We start from the raw sequence: 21,447 nt of genomic DNA on the forward strand, positions 1-21,447 counted from the left end.
TTAAAGAATGAATTAATTTTCAAATTAAAAATTTATTTTAACTAACCACTTTTCGATTATTTCATAACATTCAATGTTTTTTATAAACTAAAAAAAACGATGAAAAATAGCAAAAGTTTAAGTTTAATGTCATAAAAAAGAAATGTTATTAACAATATATTTTAGAGTTTGTAAAATTTATAAGACTTCTTGCTTTAAAAACTTATTTCGTTTTTATTCTTTCTGATATCTAAAATTTTTTTTAATCCCAAGGAATGACGCAAACTTGTAAGTTGCGAAATTTGAAAACTTAGTGCCGTCATTCTGTCACATTCATCAGTTTTCTACGCGGTCATTTACGCGCTACACACGCTAATTACATTAAACATAAAGCATTCATTTACCATGCGCAGCGCCAACCGTAAATTCGCCGGAAAGGAATAAAGACGCGCTCACGCTGCGGAGTAACAAATTAAAATACACCTCGGAATTGCGCGACCGCGCGTTACAGAAGTGGGTCTTACTTCGCATCGCGAGCATAATTGTACCACGAGGGACGCCGAGCGCGAGTAATGTCGTAATAAGCCATGGTAGACATCTCTCGTGCGCTTAGCCTTGGTAGGAAGCGATCTGCGTTTTCTTCCTGCATGCACCTGCAGCTACACGAGCGACACACTTGGTCGCACACACGTGTACCCCTCACGAAGAGCCTATGGTGGTCGAGACGGCGCACGCCCATGGTCATAGATCAATGGGACACGCTTCCAGCCATATTTCTGCGACTGTTGCTCATCGTAGACGTAGAAGTGAAAGAGAGGAGGCGGCGAAACGGTCGCGTCTGATCGCCGGTATTGAAGAAGAAAGACCCCGCGGCGACCCGCGTCGTCACCGTGGATAAAAGGAGTCGTGGAATGGGTAGTAAGAAACACGCGGAAACGCGATGACAGTTCGTGCCGCGACCATAACAGCGGCGATGCTATTTTGCCGCTGATGCTTTTTTTCATCTCTTTCCTCTTCCGTCCTATCCCCTATAAAACGTTATCTTGCTCAATGCGCGTTTCATGCCACTAACCGTCAAGGAACAACGTCACCGATCACGATTCAAGGTAGACCACCGATGGCGCATAGATAAAAAGTCAGAACAAGGGGAAGGCTGTCTGAAGGCGAAAAACCATGGATGTGAAGCGAATCTCGCCATGTATTAGATAGATGGCCCAATTGAACTACGAGTACCTTTGAGTGCGTTTTGTCGAGGGAACAATAACGACCGTTATTTCAATTTTCGGTTAAAGATCAGATAACCGTTTGTCCTTAGGGCAATTACGAAACGCGTGTATTGTGCAATCAATAAAGGCACTTTGTGGAACTATTAAGCCACCGGAGATTGGACCGTCTGCACACCAATTTACGTAGTTGAGATATAATTTAGATTATGCTCTCTCCAAAATTGTTGCTTTATATTGTATCTTGCGAAAATGTGTATGCCAACTATTCTCTCTAATTAGATGTAAGAGTATGTAACTATTTTAATTAAACCAAATATTAAAAGTCGTATTATTAAGTTTTATATAATATAAGTATGTAAATATATGACAATTTCCTCTTTATTGAGAAAAATTTTTCTTGATATTGATTGAAGATGCGTGGGAAGCGGTTACAGATGGAAGTCGTATTATACTTCGAAGAGAAGATATCCGGTAATCAATTGATTCATTATCCAGAATGGTAAATTCCGACTCTGATATATCGATAGAATCCGATGATCAATCATCATAGTCGATTCAAAGAATCATGCAATTTTATTAGCAATTTTATTAATCCCTGTAATTTACGAGTCTTCGCAAATCTCTCGTTAAAAGTGCATTGTTTATGGCATCCGCTATCGTGAGATAGCTAATTAAGAAAGGAAGTAAAATCTCACCACTGTGCAACTCGAAAGCGCTCTTAATTGAACGTAATCCATATTTATGCTCGTCAAGCTTCGAGCGACGAATACACTCGTTTTTTACACAAGAGAGTTTTTGCGCTTAAATTTTCTTAGCCAAGAAGTGACTAAGAAGCGTAAACCGGAAATGCATTCCTTACGGTATCATTGATCACGTAAGCTTTACTTCTTAATTCCGTCAACCACGAGGCTACGCGCACGTGTGCACGCGAGCATCAAGATGTATACACGAACTACATCAAAGAATGATCATTGATATTCCGCATTCCACATCGTATCGCATTGTACATCGTCGTACTTTTTTGTATTAGTATCGAACAATCGAATAAATGTTTTTCGTTAATTTAGACAGAATGATTGAACAATGAGTAGAAATACTCATCTCAGAGAATTTTCTTACAATGAATATCCGTCTTTCTACGTGCAAGATCGCGAGTATGCGTTTGACCAGGTTTGCAGCACGCCACGAAGGAGCCTATTTGAACAGCAAAATTGCACAGATTAGGAAACATACGCTTCTGAATTTCCATTAACTGTAACAGGAAATGGAGAGGATAGGGAGCGGGAGTAAGGCAGATACCGAGAAGACTAGCCAGCCTATCTAATGCCGATCCCTATCTACGTGCAAGCCGTTGCGAGTAGCGCAACTACTGCACAACTAATATCTTATCCGGCGCAAAACCGGAATACCGCCGTGGGATTACAACTTGTATTAATTACGGGCGACATTACGCCGACCAGATTAGAAATCGAAAGATAGGAGCTTACCCTTAATCTCGAAGTCGCGCTAGGACCGGGATGAAGCATCTTCTATCGATAGATCCCACTATTTCGAAGCTGCTTTGCCGTTTGTTTCTTTCTAATTACTCACGACAGTGCGCTCGTGCGCCATAAAGTATTTCTCGATGGAAATACAAGAGCGATTATCGCGCGAAACGGTAATGGTAACACGCGCGATTCTTCCTATCTATTGGAATAATAATCTTTTGCGGATAAGTCGGCATCCGTTATAATTCTGCTGGCCGTATCTACGCACGAGGTCGATAAACTCGACGAGCAAAAGAATATAAGCGCAGCTCTTCCCACTCTCGGGATTCGATAAGGGTAATTGGTCGTCGGGTGCAGTCCCATACAATTTAGTTCGCTTCTTATGCGACATGGGCTTCACTGGGAAAATTATATTCGATACACTTCACGCGCTCAGGGAGATTAGTAAAAAATTAATAGCTCTCGTAATCACGCGTGTCGCGAGATCGCGCGCGATAAGGAGTGAATTATCGAAACTGCATTGTATTAATTGATTGGCTATGCGGATATCATTTAAATTCTTGCGCAGAATGTCCCGACAAAATGTCGATGGTAATGCATGACTTGTTATTAATGCAAATTTATTTCCATTTCGTCCCGTTCATCTGATTACCATATCATATTATTTTATGAGATTTATAATGTGACTTATGAAATGACGGGCAGCAAAAAATTAAAGATCTGCATAAATTCTTTATACGATTATAAATATATTTTAGTTCGAATTTATTTAAACGACGCTTCGCACGGAGAGATTCTGAGAGATCATAGAAGAAGATATTCTATTACGTATAAATTACAATGATGCGTAATATATTTTGTATGAAGGGGTGCTTATTGGAAGTTATTGATCAGCTGGTATATTAGACAAATACTAAGGCCATATGTTATCCTTGAATTATTGACGCAAAATTTCTCCTCCGCACCAAGCGATTAATTTCGCGTGTACCGCGCAAAGTCTTCAGTCGGAAACTACACGAAGTAGCGTAATGGTAATTTATTTAGATCCTCGAAGCGTGCCCACACATAACGGAAGAAACACAGATGAGCCATTAGGAATGCGCATTAGAGACGAACGCCTCTGTCGGAAAGGGGTTTGATTTACAATCCAGTGTTTTTGTTACAACGTTCCAGACCCTTCCACTTGTTTCATACATTCCACTTACATCGCGACGTTAACCTTGACTAGAGATTGAAAATCTCCGGCCGAGTCTCTAATTGACTCTGTTCGCTAGAGAGGAAACCGAGTTCGGGAGTTCGAGGTCGACAAGGGACTCGGGATTTCGGGAATTGCTTCGTGATGACGAAGCAAGCGCTATCCCTTTTCCCTAATCCAATAACTCTCTTCTATTCCCGAGATACCATTTTAACCGTGTTATAATTGGCATGCCGGCATACCGTTGTGTTACTCTCTAAATTTCTTGGAGTAAAATCTCATTCTAAAAGAGTTAAAATACTGCCATTATTATTATGAAGAAAAGTGAAAAACTTGCACTCTTGAATAAGAGTAGTAGATTTTCACTCTTTTTCTTTTAGAATGAGATTCACTCCAAAAGAAAGTAATCTCATTCCTTTTTTGGACTAAATCTCATTCCAAAAGTGTGAAATCTCACTTCACTCTTATTAAAGAGTGGAAATTTTTCACTCTTTTTCAATAGTGGCAGTATTTTAATTCTTTTGTGAAGTGAGATTTCACTCCAAGAAATTTAGAGGGTACAATTACATCAGTAAGTAATTGTCTTACATTCACTCGGTATATGATTCGTTTATAGTTCTTTTTTTTGTTTACGTTTCTCTACGTAATAATTTTTAAACTGAACACTTTCTGATATAATCAGATAAATTATTTGTAAAAATCTAATTATTTTTAGTTTTCTCCCCTTTCTATATTTTGCAGACCAAAAAGCAGAAATATACTTGCCGAAATATTTTTGATAAAGCACAGATTACACGATTAGAGTGATGCTGCGGATGATTTTGTCAAACGCGAATTTATTCCAATTTGGAAAATATAGCAGCAGCAAACTCGCAAATATCAAAAAGTAAAAGGTCTATTTTCTGCAGTCGACACAGAAACAGGACCGTCGCTGATTTCAATTTGTGTTGATTTTTGACATCGACAAACAGACTCTTTCCCGTGTCTCTTCGGCTTGTTTATCTTTCTCCCTCTGTCACCTCGGTTCATTTAATTCTACCAGTCAAGGCTATTTGCAGCATTACTTGCAAAATATTTCGTGTACATTTTCAACTGCACATCTTTTGAAGGGTGTTCCTTCGTTAAGCAAATCGCATCTGTATACTAATATTTAATATCTAGAAAAGTTTATAGATTTTGTAAACTTAAAATTCTTTTGTAATCTAAAATTCTTTCGCTTACAATTCTTGAGTATCTATATGTATGAAACAATTTATAAATTTCAATAATATAAAGTATTATCAAAAAATTATTTAATAATATTGTATTTAATAATATAAATTGTTTTGTAAGTTAATAATTTATAGTGACCATATAAGATTTTAAGAGTTGATTGAATATGATTTGAAGAGTTGATAATATGATAATATATTATTGTATGTAACAAAGAAATTGTAATAACAACAAAGAAAATAATTACGACAAAAAATAATTGAAATAGAAAATTTAATAAAGAAACGAATAAAGCGTAGTTATAGCAGATAGTTATAGCAGATAGTTATAGCTTTTATGATATTTAACAATATAATTTTACAATACATTATATGTTATATGTATATAAAACATAAGTATATAAAATTTTCCTTTGAGCATGAAAATGATAATATTATAATTTTAATGGATTTTATCTCAATTATATCGAAGAAATCTTACAAGATAGACGAAATAAAAAAGAAATATAAAATTTAAAATTTTTCTCTGCCTCAATAGGGAATCTTTCTTTCTCCTAGTCGGATTACTCAGCAAGAGAAAAGAATTGTTCGATAACAGGGATAGTAGTAGATCACCGGAAGAAAAGATTCTATGCCATCGGTCTTCCCCTGCCCACACTTTCTATTTTCACATTGAAATTACATTTTGCACGGTAACATTATAACAAGACAGCAAGTAAAACTCTGTAATATTCATTTCTCAACCAATTTAAGATTACACTAGACATTTTATCTACAGATCATTACAAATGAGAAGAAAAAGAGAGAGTATAGGATGAAAAAACCAATTGAGTTGCTTGCTTAACTCACAATATCTAATAAACCGCGCGTAATTTCGATTCTGTGGGAAGTAATCATTTGTTGTTGGCTGACTCGTATATACTCTTACGTTACCATATGATTCTACATTCCGCGATATACGTGCGTTGGGAGAAACAAGCCAAACCGTGGTGCATTAACGGATCTTCTGTACATATTATCACGTAATCAGTGAGAGAAAGATTGAGTGCCGGCCTAGACCATTCTTAGATCTAATACGGTTGATAATGTTAAGGAAGGAATCTACACGATACACATCTTGCAACTATATTACCTCACGCATTATCCGCTTTATGATCCCGCTTTTCCCGCTCCTCGATAGCGTGTGAATCAACACAATTTTGTAAGGACACGCACGTCCGGTTGTCCATGCGGAGAAATGAGTCAATAAAACATGTTCTCGTTCGATCTAATATAGAAATCGATGCTCAGCCGAAATGCGAGTGAAAAATGCGAAGGCAATAAGATTCATTGACGAGATTTTGAAATGTAAGCCGCAGCGGGAAAATTGGCATGTCACATCTTAAACTATCCGGTAAAATGTAAAATGTAAAATGAATGCAAGCCAACAACCGATCGGCTCTCCCACATACATTAGGAATTCTCCCAACTTTTGGCCACACTTGGATCGTGGTAGCTAGTTTGGTGACACGGAATAGCCAGCTCTGACCTTCTCTCTCTATCTTTCTCGTTCAAACTCTTTCCCTTTCCTGCGTTAACTTCTTTGCTTCCCAAAAATTCCCGGTCTCTTTCGGCTCTTGCGGGGCCGTGCACTTTGGCTCGTTTCTTTCTGTCTACTTTTGTGGTCCTTTTCCGCATTTCACCCTCCTTCCTCCTCCCTCCCTCCTTCCTTCCTCTGGAAACGAAAGCGCCAAGGTTTCCGCGGCTTAACCCATCTCGCAAGATAGAAAGAATGAAAAAGGTAGGGGCCGGACGGAGGGATAAGTAAAGAGAGGTAAGCGCGACGCGAGAGGAGACTCAGTAATCTTCCAAGATACTGCGACGGACTTAGTCGGAGTCTAGAGAGTCAAGAACCTCGGCGAGAACGCCTGCGGCCGTTGCCACAATATTTTGCTCGATTACCATCGCAGGAAAAGCTGCCTGTCCGACCTGAGCTAGGCTAAGCTGAAAGAGGGAGACGGGGTGGATGCACATCGCCCTCTGTGCCTCTCGTTAGTATGCTAATTTATCGGAGCATTAAATTTTCGCGCCTCGGCCTTTGATACCGGTTGGAATTTATGTTCTATATTTCAGACTCAAAGTAGATTACCGGTCGCTACGGATGTACCGTTTTCTCTCACTTGCTCTCGCGCCAATGTTTAAACTTTACCTCAGTTCGTCTTTCTCGTTTAATGTCTGGGGTCTGGTCTCCTTCGGTTGTGCAATATTGTTCGGACCGCATCGATCAGCCAGTGGAAGTTGACCCGAAACACCATCTGTTGTGTTTCATAACGAAATAATGTGATTCATGCCGCTGATACAATGTTTCAAACTTGTCTGTAATATAGACTCTGTACTCGTTGTGTTGTGTTAGGAATACATGTTTATCGAACAAGCCACTCATAAAAAGTGCATTCATCACAATTTATCACATTGCAGACTATGTTAAAAACAGATATTTTGTGGTAAACTGATATTTATGTCCGCGCTGATATAAGATAAAGAAGATAACATTCTTAGACGCAAATTCGTCCTGTAAATAAGAATAAACAATGTATAAATTCACTTTTATCGTCATACATTTAACAATGATGGAACGGAACGCAAATATTCGCATCTCGAAAAAAAGAATTTTTTTTCTTTTTTACACGCACACACACACACACACACACACACACACACACACACACACACACACATACACGCGCGCGCGCGCGCGCATATGTATTTTTATTATTTTATAAAATGAAAAAACATTATATTAATAAACGAACCTTTTTTATAGTTTCACTGAGTCGCGATTTCATTTCGATAGAATTCACACAGCAGAAATCTCACTGAACACAACATCATAATATTTGTATGTCGTGGCATTGTCGTGTGTGTCATGCCATTCCTTGTTACGATTATTGGCATACTAAGAGACCGAGTGGGTACAAAGAGACTAGAGTTCTCATCTGAATATTCGACATTCGACCGCGTATGATATCTGGGCTGAAAGCGACGGAAGCAACGGAGGTAGAGGATCGTACATTCGACTAGTAACTGGCGCACAGCTGGCGAGCAGCCTTGCAAATTCACGGTATTCGCGGATCGGCGGAAGTTATCATGTACGTTTCTGGAGCTACGGCGGTGGTTTATGGGCACTCCAAATCAACGCGAAGCGAGGTTCTTGCCAAGCCGAGCCCAAACCGACTCATCAGATTCCGGCGTTCTCCCTATTCGGGTCGCAGAGGTTATTTCGAAATAGCGAAATTATTTTGCCCTGTTATTTGAGAATTTCTGATAAAGGATGGACGCTGCAGCTGATACTGACAGTGCATGTTGTACGAATATACGTAACTAACTAACCTGTGCCTAAGCTAGCCCACAGGGCATAGTTCTCCAATGTACGTTAATTCTCTTAAGGTAATTGCCATGTATGCGCACATATTCTCGTATTCACACGCAGCTGCGTACATAGATCCACTTTACTTCCTCAACTAGTTATTCGATGCAACGGCATAAACCCTTAATATCGACTACGGAAACTACTTGACTCTACTTGACTCTACTATCGACATCTGCGAACGTCTTACTCGCATCCTTAAAATTCAATCATATATTATTAATCTTGACGCGTTACACTTTAAACTTCAAACATACGACGGCGATCAATTTTCTTCGTGCCTGCTTTTGACAACGACTTTTCACGTAAGGAAAATAGCTAGTATTAATCGCGTAATGTAAATATTTTATCTTTTAAAAGTTAGTCGAGAGAAAAGTTTTGAGTAACAGAATGGTTTAAAATTTTTTAAGAATATTTTGACGTAACGATATATTCTGTAAAATGGATAGACTTTCTATTACTATGTATCTAATAATTACATATTGTAATAGGACAAATAATTGTAAAATAAAAATTATATAAAAAAAAGTTTGCATTCACAGATTTTTTTATTTTTCAAGCTAATCTCTTTCACCGTTATCGATATAAATCAGTTTTTCTCAATTATCATATGAATCGTATGTATCTGCTGAAAACGACTATACATCACATATGCTTACATGACTATCCGCTTCAAATACTATTCGCAAGTGTCCTCAAACGATGTGCACAACAGTTCGTCGCAGAGTCAACGTCAATAAATCGGTATCGAGTCCTGTGTCCGAAAATATACGGCATCCTCAAGAAGGAAATTGAATGAAGCGGAGAAGGTAAATATGAACCTCTACGAAATAACGGGACTCATAGGAAAGCTCAGTCTCATCTCCCTTCGCTCCCGTTACCTTCCCGTTCCTCCCGTTGGCCCCACGATCCGTCGAGTATTATATTCTATCCACCGTGAGGATTCCCATTATCGAGAGCAGTCACGACGTATCGTCTATGGAAGAGCTGACCCAAGACAGATCGTAACGTATTTCACTTTCTTCCCGAAGGGCCCGCCAGATCTCGTTCCCCTTCCATCGGGTATCTCTGGATAGATGATGCATTTAGAGGAGATGGTTGCGGGGGAAGCGAGCGAACGCTCTCTCACCCTCGTGGACACGAGAAAGCCGTCTAATCGAAGGCGGAAAATCGCAATCGCATTACCCACGCCACTCCGCGACCGTGCAAGGGTTACCCTCCACGGTCCTTGCTACGGTCACTCTGCGCAAAGGGCATCTCTGGCACGAGAGAATTATGGGATCAGATCAAAGGAATTACGAAGATAATTATAAAATACCGAGAATTTTAAAAAATATAAAAATTGCAATAATTTACAACCTTTCCTCTCTGATTTCGCTGAGAAGATAGACATCAAATGTATACAGGCAAGAAAAAACTTGGATCGGGAAAGAACTTCCGGGATTTGCTGCAGAAAAATACGGGAATTTCTAGCCTGTCGTCTGTTCCTGGAGAGTGCTGCGCTACCAAGGCTCGTTCCTAGATCCACTGGTATGCACCTCAATGGCAGATTGGCTCTCGCCCAAAGCCGCTCTCATCGTTCGTGCTAGCGTAACCGCGGAAATTTTTGCTTGATTAACGATATAGATTTCGATATTTTTCCGCGACCCCACCGTCCACCTTTGGCACCGGGATTCCTCTTGCGTGTCGACGTCCTTTACGGTCACCGTAGCGGGAAACCATGCCGACGGAAACTTACGATCGTGGCGCGAGGATAAGACGATCGTCGAGCAGTAACGGCGACGCGAGCGTTATGCGGAAGATCCGACGCGGTAAGGATCCTCGCCCCCTCCAAAGTATTGCGCGCGTGTAATGTATCCCCGTTATAAGAAAATATTTATCTCGTTACGTAACACGGATATCTTTCAAGGAGACCCTCGAGATCCCCCGCCTTCTTGTAGACCCAACTGTACTCATAATTATATGGTAATAATGCGCGCTTTATTACAACCGTGGCTACACGATAACAAGACCGTTGAAGGGCCCCGTGGAAAGGACAATACACGTGGCGCACTTAGGTTCACGTGTTCACCGTGTACCTATGTTCGTAGAGTCATCGCTGACGTTCATCGCGTAAGGAACGGGACACGGTATGCTCGTAACCGCTTCTGAAAATAGCTTCCTCGTTTTCCTCTCTTCTTGGAAGCATATAAATACTAGTATGTCTTCGGTACTAGTATCGTAAAACACATATTGTAAAGACGAAATTAGTGAAGGTACATCATGGTGAATTTATATCGTACGTTTGAGTAACATCACCGTTGCGAACGATGAAAATGTAGATGTACACATGTACATTTTTATACCGTTAACCAGACGTTATCCTATCGCCTAAGTATTCTGCTCGCGGTTTCTGCCAACAAGCGGAAACGTGCGATATCGTATTCCTGGATTCTGAACAAGACGTGACTTCACGGAGGTGTTAAAGTTCCTCCTATAGTTTGTTATGTCCTTTACTTGAACTACGTTCATGATCAGGATGATAATAAGTACCACGTAGACGTGATTACGAAACGTTACTTATGGAAAACAGAAAGTTTTTATCATCAATTTTGAGAATGTTATAACGGGAAAGTTATAATAAGAAAGAATTGCAAAAGCGTATCATACTCTTCTAAAAAATTAATGATAATATTCACTTTAATGACATGATTAAAATAAACGTTTTTCTTTGTCTTTGCTTTATTCTTTTATAAAAACATGTAGTTAATAAAATAATTTTAATAAAATGCCGTTTCGTTTTTAAAAAAGGAATGCGTATTGTGTTTGCATGATTTTCAAATTTATGAAGAAAACAAGTATAAAATTATAACAAGATTGTCACAAATTCTTTATCTTTATCTAAAATTTTATAACTTTTCCCTGATTTTCAGACAATATGTTTATTCCTGATTTTCAACAATCTTTTGAAATTTTTAGTATTTTCGTCCTGGTTTAGAAATCATTAAATATTTGATCGAGAGAGCAATTTAACGCAGCAACGTAAATTACTATTAATGGTGTTGACACTGTTTGCATTTAATTATTAAATTGATAGTATTCCAAAACTGCGCGTAGGTGCGTGATGTACGTATATTAAACTTTTTTAAAGCTAAAAATTTTAATTTTCCATGACTTCCCCTATTTTTCCTTATTTGTCGTTTTCGATTTCTTTGAATTTCCAATTTTGTAGCAACCCCGTATAATACAAATATTGATGAAAAATATCACAATTAGATTTATTCATAAAGATAATAAAAATCTGATAATAAGAAGCAACACACGAAGGAATTTTCGACCAAACGAACAGCCAAAAAATCATTCGAGAAAACGAGAGGAAATTTATGAAATGTCGCTCACATAGCGTTGATGAAACAGGCATAGTGGAACGTACAATCCAGCAGGACGAATTGGCAGTCTGGCGCTGCGGTACAAAGTACGATGGTTAAAGAGCGGCTATAGACGTGACAAAAACGGCCGGCGCGAAAACGGGGAAAGGAAAATAGGAGCGGTACTTGCACGCGTTTCATCATTCTCGACGAGCGACATGCAGGAATGCATACGCGCCGCGGGCCAAGCTGGACACGGCCACGGCACGCGTGATTCGCGCGCACTAACGACGCGCTTAGCTCGCGCTATTCTTTTGCGATTATTATCATTGTCGTCGTTAAAGATAACATCGTAATTGCACGTCTACTCGGTTTTTGCGCGATAGGCTTTGCGTAGATGACGAAAAAACAAGCATTTCCGCGCGAGCGGCCGACAATATTCCATCTAGTAAATGACCGTAACTCGCAACAATGGCCGGTATTCTTAGTCGAGTCTTATATTTGAGACTATCTTAAATATTTTAACCTTTAATTGACGTTGTGAAAAAACCAATTTTTCAAATATTTATATTTTTTTGACGTTTAAACTCTCATTTATCTATCTTTAAAACTAATAATAACTAAACATTAGTATTGCATTGATTCTTATTTAACATAAAACATGTTAATAAATACTTTGATAGACGTTGAAAAATTTGATACAAATTCAATGGATTCGCAATGACAATTAAGGATTAAGATGTCATAAGGCAATCAAAAGATTATATTAGCATTTTCAGACAATCTTAAAGTAAGAACGGACTATAAATACTAATGAGCGATTTTGCTACCATCGCTCCTTCGTCAACTCCTTTCTTATTCGCGATCGATTGAACGGGGATCGATAAGAGCGAATATCTCCTCTGTGCCGAAGGGCACGTTACACATAAGAGTATGTTTATGTATATGTGTGTATGTTATGTATGTGGTTACACTCTTCGCGTTGCTATTGTATACTAGTCTGTGCAAGAGCCTGTGCTGCTTATTCTTACCTCTCACCACCTTTCTTAGGTAGCGCTCTTCTACGATACTTATTTCACGATAGACGGAGCCAAGTCAATGGCGAGCGGCCCCAGTGGTAAAGAAAATACACACTCGTCGCGTATATACGTACAGTACCCTGCGGTGGGATTGTAGCTTTTATTGCGTTTCAAGGTTTGTTAGCATTGGCCCGTGGCAAAACTCGTTCCCCTCTTCAGATCTCTCTATCCACTTTACCATCTATCTTTATTCCTTACATTCTGATGGCACGACGTTCACCTGATCGCTTTACTTTACGGATGTATAAATATTCGAAGGATGAAATTAAGTGATCTACAACACCATTTAAATCTGACGTTGCTCAGCTTCCGAACTATGGATATTATTAATCTTATCAGCAATAAGAGCGTGTATTGAGCAATTCGCGTATCTGGTACGCTGCATCCCATTGCACGCGTGGCTATACAATATATGTACACGTGCATCTGTCTCTGTGTATATACATGTGTAGGTGGTTTCTCGCCCCTATATTGCACAAATAGTATTGAACGACTCGTCTGAACGTAGTAGAAGAGAGATAGAGCTGTACGGTTGCGGATATAGAGGAGATGTAGTAAGGAGGACGAAGGACGGAACATGCCGTTTCATTTGTTTGGTGTTCCTCCGGGGTATTAGAGAACGTGCCGGCGATACGTGGTATCCGTATAGACATCACTACCTAATAGAAGCAAAGCAATCTGATGAAACCAATAAGCGTGAAGGAATGCGGGCGCCTTTCCCCCTTGCCTTCGTTGTCTCCCTTTCTGTACTTTGTACAGTACTTCTTCTCGCCTCCACCGAGGCGCTTCGTACCTCTGTGTCTGTTCCTACAAACCCCCGGCCTTCCCCGTAGCTACCTTCGCCAGCGATCCTCTTATTCCGATCTCAGAAGATCGAATACCTGTGCAAACTTAACGGAGGCGGGATAGATGGACGACGACGGCAAATCGAAGAGGTGGGAGGGGGGGAGGATAATCACATGGTTCATGTCAACTTGGGTAACAATCAGGAGGGAAGGTCCAATTTGGCGAAGAATTTTCGTATGAGCAATGGGAGAGCGATCACGTTGGTTAATTAAACCGACCGAAGATTAGCGGGGAGACTTTACATCGCGTCCTGAGAATTATTCGTTTTGCATGGACTTACAAATTATCAGATAAGCCGCCTGCGAAAAATAATACGTGATACTCGGGGAAAGATAAACTTGTTTATTTGACAAAATTTTTTTTCATAATAAAAAGACCGAAACTTATTCGATATTAGTTGAAGATTACGCTAAACATCATCGACAAATTGATTTAACGGTTGTAGTGTACGTAATACAAAGACGTGGAAAGATATAACCAACAGCGCGCGATTACTGTGCCCGTCGTTTCCTTTTATCCGTTCGAATCCGGGATTAATCTCTCGTTTCTTTGTTGAAAAAGTTCTTTTACTACTCGATGTAGCCGTTCCTCGAGTAAAGTAAAGGGCAAAAGAAATAAGATAAGGAACAAAATCTAGAACCGGCCGGGTGGCTTCCTGTCTCCAGAATATACAGGAACTATCTTCCCTTTATACTCCTTCGTTCTTTAAGAATGGCATTTTTTTATGCGCTTCAACTGAAATTCGCCCCGTATGTTATCTTCTTCCGCGATATAAAAGGCTTACGTACATGAACATGTATTTTCATTTCTCGATATTATTTAATAATGTCTCGAAAAAGATCTTTTATTCTTATCCATCGGGGACTTTTCTCACTCAATTATACGTATATTTTTTTCAATTTTCAATGATATGATTGTCTGTTCCTACATTGCAAGATGATCTAACGAATATGGTTATTTCCTTTCTCTTTTATGGTTTCTCTTTTCTTACATAGTTTCTCTTTTGAAAATTGTGATCTTTGACACGTTTGTGATCTTTAACAATGCTAAGGGAAAAATTTGAAGCATTAATATTTCATAGAAATATAATATTTTATATATGAATTTTGCAACTAACGAGATTGAATCTGCAAGATTTAATTGCTTCGGTACATTGCGAATCGAGCAAAATAATGCGTTAAATAATTAATATGCATTTTTATACAATAAATCAACAAAAAGTTATTATAAAAATGTTATTAAAAACTAAAAATTATTCCACGATGTCTAAAATTTCTAATATTTGTTTCAATTTATGATACGCTTGATATGAATACAAGATAACATTCTAAAAGACATATCTCTTCCACATGATGGTCACAAAGATAATATATATATTGAAACACGTTTGCAATCTAACTTCAGTGAATAGATGATAGCATGATCTAATTGGTCGACGTGCGCCGAAGGCAAAGTAGCTACACTTATTCGATGTTGTCACGTTGAATAATAACGGTTACAATACTCTTCATGATTGTCTTGCATAGCATAAAGATATAGCATTGTATTGATTTCGTTATATATAAAGATGATATTTTGAAAGAATTTTAAGGATATAAATTTAACATTATCAATAATTTTGATGTGGATTTTATTCTATAGTTAATCTATAAGTGTTCTAAAAATAATAAGTGTCACTTTCATTGTATCATTCAACGCGTGTCTGTAAATATCCTGCTTTTAATGCTTTTAATATTGTACACATCAAGACCTTTCTAGCTCTTTAGACATTTTCATGTAATTGATTTATTTCATTAGAACCTCAAATTCTTATTAATTTATCCTTCTTTTATTCACAGAATTCAATTTTATTATTTTTAATTTAATAAAATAATTTTGTAATTTAATAAAATAATTTTCGCGCAAAATATTAAAATTTATATATATCATTTTATTTTATTTTATTTTTGAATGATTTCCATTTAATTATTATACGATGTATTAAAATATCCATTCATGTCTTTATTGATGTGGAAAACCTGACGTCAGTTTGATTAAACATGTGTAAAAGGGCATGCGGCTGTTTTGATTATTCTCTTGAATGGCGTATAAATCGAACTTCGAAACTTGAGTATAGTTACGCACCGATCATATTAACGACCATTCTGCCGTATTTCCTGCGTGCTTAAAGTGCCGGCAGCAGCGCGAGACGCGGCTCGAGAGCCCGCTCGGCATCGCCGATACAGTGTAATTTCACGGTGCCGTCGATGCAATTCGCGCTTTCGATATGCCACAATTTCTGCGCGAACCGTTATGTGAATTACGATGTGGGTAGGAAACCCGCTTTGAATGGGGAGCACGGGGTTCCCCGGATGCGAGCGTGCGCAACAACACAACAAACGCGGACAAATGTAATGCTCACGTAGGGCACGTTTGCCGTGAACTATGCTGATGCTGATGCAAACTGGGCGCGTGTTGAGAAAGGAACATTGCGACAAAGAACCCGCGCGATGAGATATGTACATCGTGGCTAGATAGAGGCGTTTATTCTGTCGTGAATTTTCTGAGTGAATACTTATTGTTAGCGGAAGCTGAATAATGCAAAAAATAAACTGTTAATCCTGTGTGTAGCGTTATTAAAAACATTAGAAATATACCGTAAACACGTATATAAAGCGATAGTAAACGTAACAATAATTAATTCTCTAATAAAGAAAACAATACCCTATTATTTTCTTTATTAGAGTATTTTGAGTAAATACACTGAGAAAAAAAGTAAAATAGTTTATTTATTAGGAATAAATTATTGTCATATCTAAATGAAGACTTACTTCAATGAAATAAACATTATCTCACAAATTTTTAAGTATCTTTTTCTCAGTGTAGCGCTGGAGGCTGAATCTACTAACGCTTGTGATGAATAAAGTTTTAGCCGTGAATAATAATCTTCACAAGGATGTAAGATGTCAAAAAGCTGTCTTGCAAGTTGGCGTATCAACTGACAAATGCAGCTCGAAAAATGAGACGACACTCTCAGCAGATACGTTCTTGCAAAAAAGAGAAAATATCTCTATATTCTCTATCATGCCGTAAGAACCGCACATGCAATCGCATCGTTCTTGTTTCCGCATTGCGAAGATAAGAATAATCGTGTTTTCGCATCTTTTTTGAAGTAAAAAGCTTTCGCTTCGTTCCCACATAGTCGGTCGTCGTCTGTCAAGAATGGCCAAACCGTAATGCGAAAGACGGTTATTCCTGATTGTATCACGCTCGCACGGAGATCGACATACTTTTGGGATCGCTTCTCGTAGTTTCGTCAGGGTAATCATGTCGCTATGTTCGTCCCGCTGAGAACGGAATACAGATGAAAGGGAAATTCATTCCATCGGTCCGACACGTAAACTTGGCAAATAAACTTCGCCCTTGAAACATCCTCGCTTTACATCACAGCCTTTGCTTTCTTTTTCCCAGGAAATTCATAATACCGAATTCCTACGGGAATATGCTGATTTTACGAGCGCACTGTTATACCCGGCGTCGGGTAATATTTTTCGAAAATTGTCGGAGCCGTAAAGTACGTAATCGCGACTCAATTTTCACTTTGAAAGGAACGCCCATACTTCGCTCTTTTTTCCCTTTCTTTTATATTTTTCTCTCTCTCTCTCTCTCTCTCTCTCTCTCTCTCTCTCTTCATTTCCTTTTTCTCTCCTTTTACTCACGATGCTTCTCGATATGCACCTTCTCTATATTTAATCGTAGGTATATCCTGCTGCCTCATCATTATTTCATACTTTGCACATTACTTTCTCCCGTCTTTCCTTTTTACACGCTTTATTAAATGACGTCTAACTATACCGACGGCAATCTTCCACACTTGTGCGATGGATTATGATCTTCTTAACTAAAAGATCGCTACAGGAATGGGCAAGGCAGCAGAAAGCTTATTCGCAAGATATTATGAAATTATCGTCACTAACTATCCCGTCAAAAAAACAATTAAATAACAGTTATCCGTAAATTATAAAGTTAAATGTTAATATATTTCAGAGCAGTATAAATTGTACTGCTTTTATTCGTACTGCTTATATTCGTTTATAATATTTATATAATAATATCCTCAATTTATATAAGCAGATACTTTCAGAAAAAAAAAAATAATAATATCGGACGAAATATTTGAATGTAAATATCTTCGATAAATTTTATTATATTGAAAAAAATGGTTTGCTTAGATAAAATAGTAATTCTGGTGGAAAATGAACAAATAATAATTTTCTAGTTACATTTTCTAATTGAAATAACTAGAATTCTGATTGATATAATTATTCTAGTAAAAAAATAAAAATTCTAGTAGATTTTACCAGAAATATTATACCAACCAGAATTTCGATTATTTCAACTAAAAAATTTAATTAGGAAATTCTAATTTGTTCATTTTCAATCAGAAATTTTTTCAGATATTTATCCAATAATTTATGAGAGAAATAGTGATGGCCAAAATTCGAAGTACAGAGAAACGAAATAACGAATTCACGTTAGTTGAAAGGATAGGTGAGAAGGAAGAAAACGAACGACGAAGACGCGTGTCACACATCATCGTGCAAACAAGCGTGGAAAAACGCCCTTGAAGTCAATTCGGTGCAGCAAAGGCGGAGAAGAACGAAGCACGGAAAGGACGTTCCGTCAGTCGTGGATGCATTACCTTCCGCCAGCCGTCTTTTACGACTTTTTAGGAAGTCACAACAAAGTTCGACAGCGAGAGTTTCGCACAATGGCTCTTTGCAATCGTTCCCGTCTTCTTTCCTTGAACCTCTCGTTTCTCCCGTGCAGACGTCCCAGGCATTGTCTTCGCGCATCGTCGGTTGTCCGCGCTATTCCGGTAAATACGGCCGGTCGACACCAAATCCTTTGCACCGATTATACTCAATAAAGTTTCCGAGTCGCTCGTTAAACTGCTTTGAAATTACTGTGGCGCGGCCGTAAATGAGTTTCGAGATTTAATTTTGTTAAGAATAGTGGATATACGCTCCAATTCAACGTGACAAAACGAGGTTACGAAAACGAACTTTCGAATCTATATATCGAAATCGTATTTTTCTATCTTGAAATAGTTTCTGATGGTAAAAGTAAGTCCGGAAGACAGAGAAATAATTCGAAATATATATAATAAAAATGTTATAATATCATAGACATTGAGAATTCAATGGACAACGATTAGCTTATAACAGTGTATTCTGTCGTATAGATTTAGATAAAAAAATATGTTGTAAACTTGTGACTTAAGTGACGTTATTATATAACTTTGATAATGGAAGTTCATAAGAATTTTTTATTTGTATATTATTTGTATATTATTAATTTTTTTTTATTACTATATATATAAAACTCAATTTCTATATCATTTCATAAATTAAGCTTGTTTCTAATTTCGTATTTATATTACTCTAATTACATATCATATTTATATTAACAGTTTACATGTTCCAATTGCAATTTTTCTATTATTTTATATGAAATTTGTAAAACTGATTCGATTTCAGATTACCCTAAAGATTTTCAAATTCTTATTTTTAATTATCACGCCCTAAAATTATATTCACTTATTTAATTTTAAGTGATCATTAAACGCAGACAATGAAAAGAGTTGTATCGGTGACTCGTTACAAAACGCGCCCGCAAACACTTCTCACGCTCTAAAACGCGCGTTAGCTATGTTTAAAGGCGCATATAAACTTTGCGCGGTTCTACGTTTCCTTTTATTTCGCTCGATAATTTCACATATTCCGCTCGCGACTTGCGGTTAGCGCGGGCCGTAAAAGTGCCGGGGATAAACCGGTACATCTTTCCCGCGCAACTTAGCGAGAAATATCTCTTTCGTTGCATCGTGTCCCGACGGATGCATAACTCACAGATTATGAAAACGGCGCCGAGCAGGTTGTGCGACGTTGAAGCGACGACAGAAAAACGAACGTCATAGACCATCGAACGTGTCGCGTTTGCGGATTCACCATCAGTACCATTAGATAGTCTAACTCTCCACAAATCTCTCGATGTTGACCGATAATAATATTTCATTACAGCGCAACAAGACCGTACATTACCGGTCCTCACGCGGACTACCTTCGCGTCCACGACAGCGATAGCATCTACATGAGGCGTTAATTACGTACCGTCCTACCGCGTTACACTGGCACTCGAGATATCTCGGCGGTAGCCAAACAAAGAAGAAAGAATCGTCAACTCGATCTCTCTCTTCTTCTTCTTTTCTTCTACTTATCGCGCTCCCACTGACTGCCGTCCCTTCGCGGCTCTCTATCGCGGGACACAAACATGAGATCAAATTCCAACATTTATTCAGACCTGCCGCCGGCGTACGATCGCCTCTGATCCTTTCTATCTCGCACCATTGCAGCATTGCGAGATAAAAGGAAGACAGATGCGCCGAAGAGGTATGAGGAATCGTCTGTAACGTTCAACGTATAACCGTCCCGAATGACATTTTCAAACCGGTATCCAATGTTCCGCGATGAATCGAGCTCAAGATGATCGAGATAGTTACAGATACGAATAAATAATATAATATATCTCAAATGGATCTATCATATATCATATCGATAACTTTTAAATCTTTTTTTTAATATTAAGCAAACTGTATTATAATAAAGAACTCAACTCTTCATCAAGTAATAAAAAATTGGCTTCAAGTTTAATGGGATCTTAATCGTATTTTTCATTTCTCTTTGTAAAACTTCCTACATTTTATCAGTGATATTTCTTTTTATGTGCGCTTCCTAAGAATATCATATAAGATATTCCTCAGCTAAGGAAAATTCACACGTACATTCCATGCAATATTCAAGAATTACGAATGAATATATATCTTGTGCTTTTGGTTCTAAGACGTATAGAATTACCCATTTCCGCACTCTTCAGTGCTGAACTAATTTATGTCCCGTATAAGGCTGAGCACTATTCTATGCGTCAATTGGCTTGATTCCAATGCGTGTGTGGAATAAGTAATCTGCGTATTTCAATTATAAACTTAGAGCTACACGAGCTATAGCATGTATGCACGATTCAAGCATGTTCTACACTTTACACTTTTTCTAGGCGTGGTACAAAGATATGCGAGGAATTGATGATTTATAGACTCTAATGAGACGCCTATTATTATATATACATCTATCACGATTGCACATACAATAGTAGAATTCCATTAATGAACGTTCTATTTTCTGTATAATCGAATATTTTCTTGTTATTTCAATAGATAGTTATTCAATAGATAGTTATTCCCGCATTCCCCAATTTTATCGCACTCAACGTATAAGCGAATTTCGGATACTATTATTTAAATCTTTCTTGAAATTGCGATTAAAAAAACGTAACGGAATTAATTTAATGTGAGCTTTAGGCGACATCTCAGCGACAGATAATGCATGAGAGAAACAGTAAACCATTGGACGAGAAAATAGCTAGTGACAGATTCAGTCGATGGAAAGGAATTGTGCAGCAAGGTGTCGGAGCATTTTACCGCAAGAAGAATATAGTAGTTGTACGGTTTTCTCTCCTTTTACTGCGATTTCAGCAAGTACTGTCGACTCAAATGACTAAAATTTCTTTGGATCATTCGTAATTTAAAGTGTCTGTGAGTTTTCACAGTTAGAAATATATCTTTTTGTTGATTTTATC

The 21,447-nt window shown here is 38.1% G+C and overlaps 2 protein-coding genes across 2 annotated transcripts in view; one reads left to right on the top strand and one right to left on the bottom strand.

The window, feature by feature from the left end:
• The window catches only part of LOC108692839 (autophagy-related protein 16-1), a 389,033-nt gene that overhangs the window by 279,895 nt on the left and 87,691 nt on the right, over positions 1-21,447 (top strand). The gene's annotated exons all lie outside the window — the stretch shown is intronic.
• LOC108692828 overlaps positions 1-21,447 on the bottom strand; it is a 174,768-nt gene that overhangs the window by 107,838 nt on the left and 45,483 nt on the right. The gene's annotated exons all lie outside the window — the stretch shown is intronic.

The sequence above is a fragment of the Atta colombica genome, unplaced genomic scaffold (genome assembly GCF_001594045.1).
Source record: "Atta colombica isolate Treedump-2 unplaced genomic scaffold, Acol1.0 scaffold107, whole genome shotgun sequence".
In the NCBI taxonomy this organism is placed as follows: domain Eukaryota; kingdom Metazoa; phylum Arthropoda; class Insecta; order Hymenoptera; family Formicidae; genus Atta; species Atta colombica.